This window comes from Aythya marila (genome assembly GCF_965140915.1).
Source record: "Aythya marila genome assembly, chromosome: 2".
Taxonomy (NCBI): Eukaryota; Metazoa; Chordata; class Aves; order Anseriformes; family Anatidae; genus Aythya; species Aythya marila.
Window position 1 is genome coordinate 50,132,344 of NC_139043.1, and position 7,828 is coordinate 50,140,171.

General features: G+C 38.8%; 1 long non-coding RNA gene across 1 annotated transcript in view; it reads right to left on the bottom strand.

Annotated features, from left to right (window-relative positions):
- Positions 1–7,090, bottom strand: part of LOC309875099 — a 262,498-nt gene extending 255,408 nt beyond the window's left edge. Inside the window, exon 1 of the long non-coding RNA XR_014316978.1 lies at positions 7,068–7,090. This is a non-coding gene — a long non-coding RNA (uncharacterized lncRNA). The remainder of the gene's footprint in view (positions 1–7,067) is intronic.
- Between the last annotated feature and the right edge of the window lie 738 nt (positions 7,091–7,828).

A 7,828-nucleotide genomic window follows, 5' to 3' on the forward strand; every position in this document is an offset into this window, starting at 1 on the left:
CTCTCTTTTTTTTTTTTTTTTTTTTTTTTTTGAGATCCTACAGAAAGTCTGCAACTGTTGAAATTCTATCGGGGAAAAAAAAAAAAAAGAGAGAGAGAGAGATTTGGCAAGGCATCTGTACAGGCAAGGCATCTGTACAATACAGTTTACCTTCATGATATTATTTCAAAGTCAATCCACAATTCTAACAACAAGGGATAAAATGTAGAAACCACACATACCATCTAAATTTAATTTCTGAACAAAAGAAATTCTCTGAGGGCTACATTTTAAATTTAGTCTGCTTATTATAAATGAAATGTATACAAACAACAAATTATGTCAGAGATGTTAACTCAAGATTCATGCATGTATATAACCATATACTATAGAAATGAAAATACTAGAATAATGCATGGGAATAACATCAGAGGCACACATATTCCCAGGGAAATTACTGGGTTTACTGATCTGTGAAGCTATTTACACATTTGACTATTTCTATCTTGAGCTCTTAACGACTTGTGGCTGCAAATTAATTCAGGAAATCCTGAAGACTGAAGTTGACCCTCAAGATTCAATTAAATTAAATTTAAGAGTGACTATCCATAGGTTTATATTGGTGTTAAAAGGGGGGTTAAAACTAGTTTTAAAGCATAGATATATTTTGAAGATTGTTATGTTGGTATCCATATATAGGAATGAAGATAAGCTCAAATAAATATCAGTCTACAAAAACAGTAGGAACATCAACCATGAAATTCTTTCCTTTTTTTTTTTTTTTGTTTTCCCAAATAACTCAATGAAACTGACAAAATCACAAACGCATATCAGTGTATGCCAAGAAACCCTTGTTCCTATGTATTCTTTCTTAAAGACTTTTTTTTTTCCTACAAGTTAAAATGGCTATCAGCTTAATACATCAACAATATGTACTATCCTTGGGATTTCAAAGCTATATTTACAGACATGCCCACATAAATGAACATTTAAAAAATGTGCATTTTCTCACAGTGAATTTTCTTTTCATTTCAATTATTCAATGATGAGGAGGAAATGAAAACAAATGAATAATGGCGCCTAATGTCCCCTGAACTATGTTTTCTTTTGTTTGTTTCCTCACAGGTGAAAGCAGTAAAAACTGTCCTTAACTCCTTAATCGGGGGGGCAGGGAAGGGAGGGAACTGTAGACTTCTCACATTATCTATGACTTTTGGGTTGTTTTAAGGTCCCAAGGACATATTCCATGGAACACAAAGAATTTTTATCAGACACAATGCCATCTTAAAGGATAATACAGAGCACACCTTTAAAAAACAAAACCTGACACTTGTTTTGTCATTAATTCTATTTCATACTGCCATATTTATCCTCTTTTAATCATCCAAAAAGCACTAGACTCTCATGCTAAAAACTCTGCTTTTGTGGGGAAAATGTGTTGTGATAGAATACTGCTTTCTAACCCTGTGTCCAAAAGGGAATTTCAGGGTATTATACTTTCCCTTCCCTTCCCTTCCCTTCCCTTCCCTTCCCTTCCCTTCCCTTCCCTTCCCTTCCCTTCCCTTCCCTTCCCTTCCCTTCCCTTCCCTTCCCTTCCCTTCCCTTTACATACTTGCACTGAGTGGTACGGTATATCCATATTGTACAATCCACATCTTCCTATTTTTCTTCATAAGTGCACAGTAGTAACAAACTAAGTGATAGAAAGACTTTCAGGATCACAGAAACACTTGGTCACTGGCTCAAGAAGAATGGATGTATAGAGATAAATGTTCATTTCCTATTTATGACTGACACTGAGCCACACTAAAATTCCTGAGGATATGCCTTGGACAGAGCCTTCTAGAAGAAATTCCTATATTTCAAAACCATTCAAGGCCCATTTGGAATTAGATCTGGAAAGGAATATCAAGGACAACAAGAAGGGCTTCTTCAAACACGTCAGTAGAAAAAGGAAGACTGGGAAAAATGTCAGCCTGCAGCTGAATGGGGCAGGTGCCCTGGTGACAAAAAATATAGAGAAGGCAGAACTGCAGAAGGACTTTTTTGCTTCAGTCTTTACTGTTAAGATCAGCCCTCAGGAATTTCGGACCCTGGAGACAAGAGAGGAAGTCCAGAGAAAGGAGGGCTTTCCCTTGGTCAAAGAGGATTTGGTCACAGATTATCTAAGCAGAATTAACATCCACAAATCCCTGGACCCTGATGGAATGTACCCACAGGTGCTGAGGAAGCTGGTCAATGTTATTTCTAGGCCGCACTCCATTGTCTTTGAAAGGTCATGGAGAACAGCCTGAGGGCTGAAGGAAAGCCAATGTCACTCCAGTCTTCAAAAATGGCAAGAAGAAAGACCCAGGCAACTACAGGCCAGTCAGCCTCCCTCTCATCCATGGAAAGGTGATGGAACAGCTCATCCTAGAGGTCATCTCCAAGCATGTGGAGGTTAAGAAGGTGGTCAGCAATAGTCAGCATGGATTCACCAAGAAGAAATCATATTTAACCGACCTGATATCCTTCTGTGATGAGACGACTAGCTGGGTAGATGAGGGGAGAACAGTGGATGTGGTCTACCTTGACTTCAGTAAGGCTTTTGACACTTTCTCCTAACATCCTCATAGACAAGCTCAGGAAGTGTGGCCTATATGAGCGGACAGTGAGGTGGATTGGCAATTGGCTGGATGGCAGAGCTCAGAGAGTCATGCTTAGTAGTGAGGAGTCTAGTTGGAGGCCTGTAGCTAGCGGTGTCCCCCAAGGATCAGTACTGGGTCTAGTGTTGTTCAACTTACTCATCAATGACCTGGACAATGGATCTAGAATACCCCCTCAGCAAGTTTGCTGACTACACAAAGCTGGGAGGAGTGGCTGATACCCCAGAGGGCTGTGCTGCCATTCAGAGGGACCTCAACAGGCTGGAGGGTTGGGCTGAGAGGAACGTCTTGAGGCTCAACAAGGTCAAGTGCTGGGTCCTGCACCTAGGGAGGAATAAACCCAAGCACCACAGGCTGGGGGCTGATGCACTAGAGAGCACCTCTGCAGAGAGAGACCTGAGAGTCCTGGTGGACAGCAGACTGACCATGAGTCAGCAATGTTCCTTGTGGCCAAGAAGGTTAACAGTATCCTGGGATACATTCAAAAGTGTTACCAGCAGGTCAAGAGAGGTGATCCTCCCCTTCTACTCAGCCCTAGTGAGGCCACACCTGGACTACTGTGTCCAGTTGTGGGCTCCCCAGTACAAGAGGGACATAGAACTACTGGAGCGAGTTCAGAGGGCTACAAAGTTGATGAGAGGAATGGAGCACCTGTCATACGAGAACAGGCTGAGAGAACTGGGCTTGTTTAGCCTGGAAAAGAGAAGATTGAGGGGAGACCTTATCAATGTGTATAAATATCTGAGGGGAGGGTGTCAAGAGGATGGAGTCAGTCTCTTTTCAGTTGTGCCCAGTGACAGGATGAGAGGCAATGGGCACAAACTGAAGCACAGGAGGTTCCATCTGAATATGAGGAGGCACTTCTTTCCTGTGAGGGTGATAGAACACTGGAACAGGCTGCCCAGAGAGGTTGTGGAGTCATTGTCTGGAAAGATTCAAAACCTGCCTGGTTGCCATCCTGCACAACGTGCTCTAGGTGATCCTGCTCATTTTGGGGGGGGGTTGGACTAGACGATCTTCAGAGGTCCATTCCAACCTCAGCCATTGTGTGATTCCATGATTCTGTAGGAATAATTCCTAAAATATACAGAGAGATATTATTGCACTTACCTTTACTGGCTTAATGTTTGAAAACACTGTATATGTTTTGTAGGATTAGGCCAATAATCATAAATGACAATAGGCTCTTTATTTTGCCAGATGATTAAAATAACAATAGTCTTCCCCAGCAGCCATTCTTGGGAAATTTCTAGACTGATTTCACAGACAAAAATAGTTCACATAACTCAAAAAAGTCTCCAAGCTTTTTGATGATTATCTAAACCTAAATAAAACTTCACAACCTTTCGGACATTCCAACATCCTGTACCTACAGCACATGTACTACACGTATAACTTAATACTACAAAAGGTACTTGAATTAATTTAATTTGCATGGTATCTTCATGAGACCCATGCAATAGAGACCATGGATCATCATGTCAAATCTAATGCAATAAGAAGCTCAGCGATTCTTTAAAGTAGCTTTTGTGTTATTGGTAAGGAATCTGATCTTCTGTGTCCCTCTTACATCAAAATGAGAAAATAAAATGGTTCTGTTCTTTCTCATATTGTACTAGAAAATACTTCATTGTATTAAAAAATTCTCTCATTCTCTCTCAAGGGCCATGTGAAGGAAGAAATTGCACACAGCCTGAGTTTATTGAGAGATTAGCTTTTGATGGATGGCACCATGAAAAATGTAAAGCAAAAGCATCAGAAATGGTTTGCAACAAGTTTAGGATACCCATTTATTTTTATTTTCACTTGAGATTTCATCTAAGTGAAAGTAGGACTTAAGTGAATATATGATACACATAGACTTACAAAAGCAAATCTTGAAGCTTTTAATACAGTAGTGGGTAGTAGCATTGTTCAGCAAAAGATATTTTCTGTCCCCTAGACAACCCTCCAGCATACACATCATTACTCACAAAAAAGGTTCAATGCTGCTCTGAGAGGGAAAAGGTATTTGTGTAATTATTTATATCATACACACCACCTTGGTATCAAAGCATTACATGTCTAATATAGTCTCTATCAAAGGGATTATGAATGCTGTCTTAGCCTAAATTAAGAGTAATATTAAGTATCTGTTGTCACAGCATAAATCTGACCAGGAACAAAACAGCAAACTACAGCTGTAGACTGTGCTACAGTTTAGAACATACACAACACATATTAGGGAGATGGCCAAGAAACACACGGTGCTCCCCTGAGTATTCAGCATGCAACGAAAGATGCTTTTAACTGAGTTAAAACCAAGTCAGCAAGACTTTATATGTATATATATATACATATATATATATACATGTATGTATGTATGTATGTATGTATGTATGTATGTATTTAGTTGTAGCCAGGGCAAACTGTATGTGAACTTAGTCTTCAACATAATAGAAATATAGCTGAAAGAGCCGGCACTCAAAAGGTTGTTTAAAAGATGAAACTCATTTTAATCTATATTAACATAATCAGTAAACTGAAACCCATTTTTTTCTGTAACGTACAAAATAGATCATATTTCAACTGTAAATTTTAAAGGCCTAAGGAAAATGTAAGAGATGCACGCATCTTTCCTTGACCTAGTTATAAACAGATATTCCCAAAAGTATCATAAATGAAAGAATACCTTAAGAAATGATTTTTTGCATTTTCCATCTCTTTTCAGTTAAAACAAAACAAAACAACAAAGACACTTTCTGTAAAAAATGGAATGGGGGCAAGTTTCTTTAAAATATGCTTCCCTTCCCTTCCCTTCCCTTCCCTTCCCTTCCCTTCCCTTCCCTTCCCTTCCCTTCCCTTCCCTTCCCTTCCCTTCCCTTCCCTTCCCTTCCCTTCCCTTCCCTTCCCTTCCCTTCCCTTCCCTTCCCTTCCCTTCCCTTCCCTTCCCTTCCCTTCCCTTCCCTTCCCTTCCCTATGCAACAATCATGTAGTAGGAAAGTTCTTTGTGAAAATTCTCATTTAGCAAATAAATGTCTCTTTCATTTGGTTTCAACATTCCCTTCCCCATAAATGCAGTGACATTCTAAATTCAATGATGCTTTGGAATTTCTTCCCAAGCATCAACTGAAACCAATTCTGGATTCAAAATTTTCAGGAAAAAAAAAAAAAAAAAAAAAAAAAAAAGTTTTCCGTGAAATTGCTTCTTTGGTAGTTAAAAACCATGTCATATCAACATACTTTCTCCAACAATAAAATTTCCTTTGAGCACATATCTATATAAACTCAACTATTTAACCACAGTTCAGCAAAGACTTTTCAGTGAAAAAAAAGAACAAGAAACATAAAATGTATGGCTATGTACTATACAAAAACTTTAGCGACATGCCATATTGTACGAAGCATGTCAATTCACAGTTGAAGACAAAAACTTAAATAAATTACAACTAAGCAAGTAGGTGATGTATGTAAGCGGGTTCTTTGTGCTAATTTGTTGAAAAGATATATATATTTTTTTTTTTCTTTGAGCCATAGACAGACGGTCAAGTAACACAGATTTTCAAGTAACATCTAGCCAAGATACTTGAACCAGTAAAATTGCTCAAAAGGAGAGAGTGTTGCAAACCAGGTCTCTGTGGCCAACACCTAGAGAGCAAAATTACACAAGGATTGAATAAAAAGAACCTTTATTTATTTTTTTTTTTAAATCACTACATACTTATTCCCTTTAGAAATTACCAAAATACCTCCCTATTCAAAATTAGTAATCAGCAGCTGTAAGTTATCAAGATTTCTCTAGCAAGACACACGCACACACACACACACCAGATGGGCTATTTCTTTGAAGGGAAATCCAATTTCAACCATGCATTAAACATATCCTTGTGACCCCACTGGGCATTTTTGAGGAGCTTCCCCGTTTATCACCCCCAGAGCAATGCACACAGTTGCTAGGCAACTCGGGTCTGCCGCTGCCCCTGGGGCCTTCTCCACAGTTCCGTTTTTTCAGAGTCTGGGGTGGGGAAAAGGGCTCCGTCAGGCTATGCACAACCACATATTTGTTGTAAATAACAAAAAATAACAGTGTCACTCAATGTTCAGAACATTCAGTGGATAGCAGTGGGCTATTTTTCTTTTCGTGTGTGTATTTTATTATTTATTTATTTAACGTAACTGACAAAAACTGGCTACAATGCACAGTGTAAAAAGTGACATTTTGACTCTAAGGGAGGAATTATTTGCAATTTGTTTTGAACAGAAGCTTAGTTCATGTCAGATGCGAACCTCCAGACAATCATTAGTTTAAACTGCCTGCTATGTGTTTAAAAATTTCAGTCAATTTAGAACTGATCTGAATTGCAAATAGTATGGTAGTAAGCCATTAGGGAACAACATATCTCTTTTTCACACTCACAACTCTCTGCTTTAAGGGGCCTCAACTGCACTCAAATATGAAAATACCATTTTAGTCATGCGTGGTGTCAACAAACATGGAAACACCGGAGATCCAGAAATGGAAGGTGGCACTCAGAAGAGAAGACCAGCAGCTGCAACAGGAGTAAAGAAACACATGCAGTCATTGATGTGAACAATGGCCAACAGTCAGTTTTCCAAAGAATAGCCTGATTTACCTGTGGCATTTTAATGCAGGGGTCTGGCATCTGACTAGCACTGAGTTATTTTGGTTTCTGAGTGAGGGATCTGAGGCATTCTTCCTCCTCTGTGAAACCATTTTTTTGAATGAGTGTAGGCTTTGCATCACCTATGTGTTGTGTTTGGTTTTTTTTTTCCATAAGCTTACCTGTAATTCCTCAAAACTAGCTGTTGACTCTCCTTCTGTGTTCAGATGAACGAAAAGATACAAATTGTCATCATTCCAGTTCAAGACATGTCTTTGCAGTAGGTATCCTTTGACTATACCAATCTATTGACTGAGAAGACAGCTGCACAACTGAAAACAGAGCAAATGTCTTTTAGATGAAAGCATTAAACATCATGTATCTTGTCTCAAGTTTCTTTTCCTACTCAAGATCATTGTAAATCACCTATTGATTTATCATGCTTGGTGGGTGAAAAATATTTCTTCTACAGCCCTATTGCTACTCTGTAGCCACTCTTTACTACTTGTCACTGCATTTGGTTGGTTGATTGTTTTACACCACCCAACAAAATTAATTATCCTTATAAAACTCATGTATTTCATGTTTTCTCAAGTCTGCAGC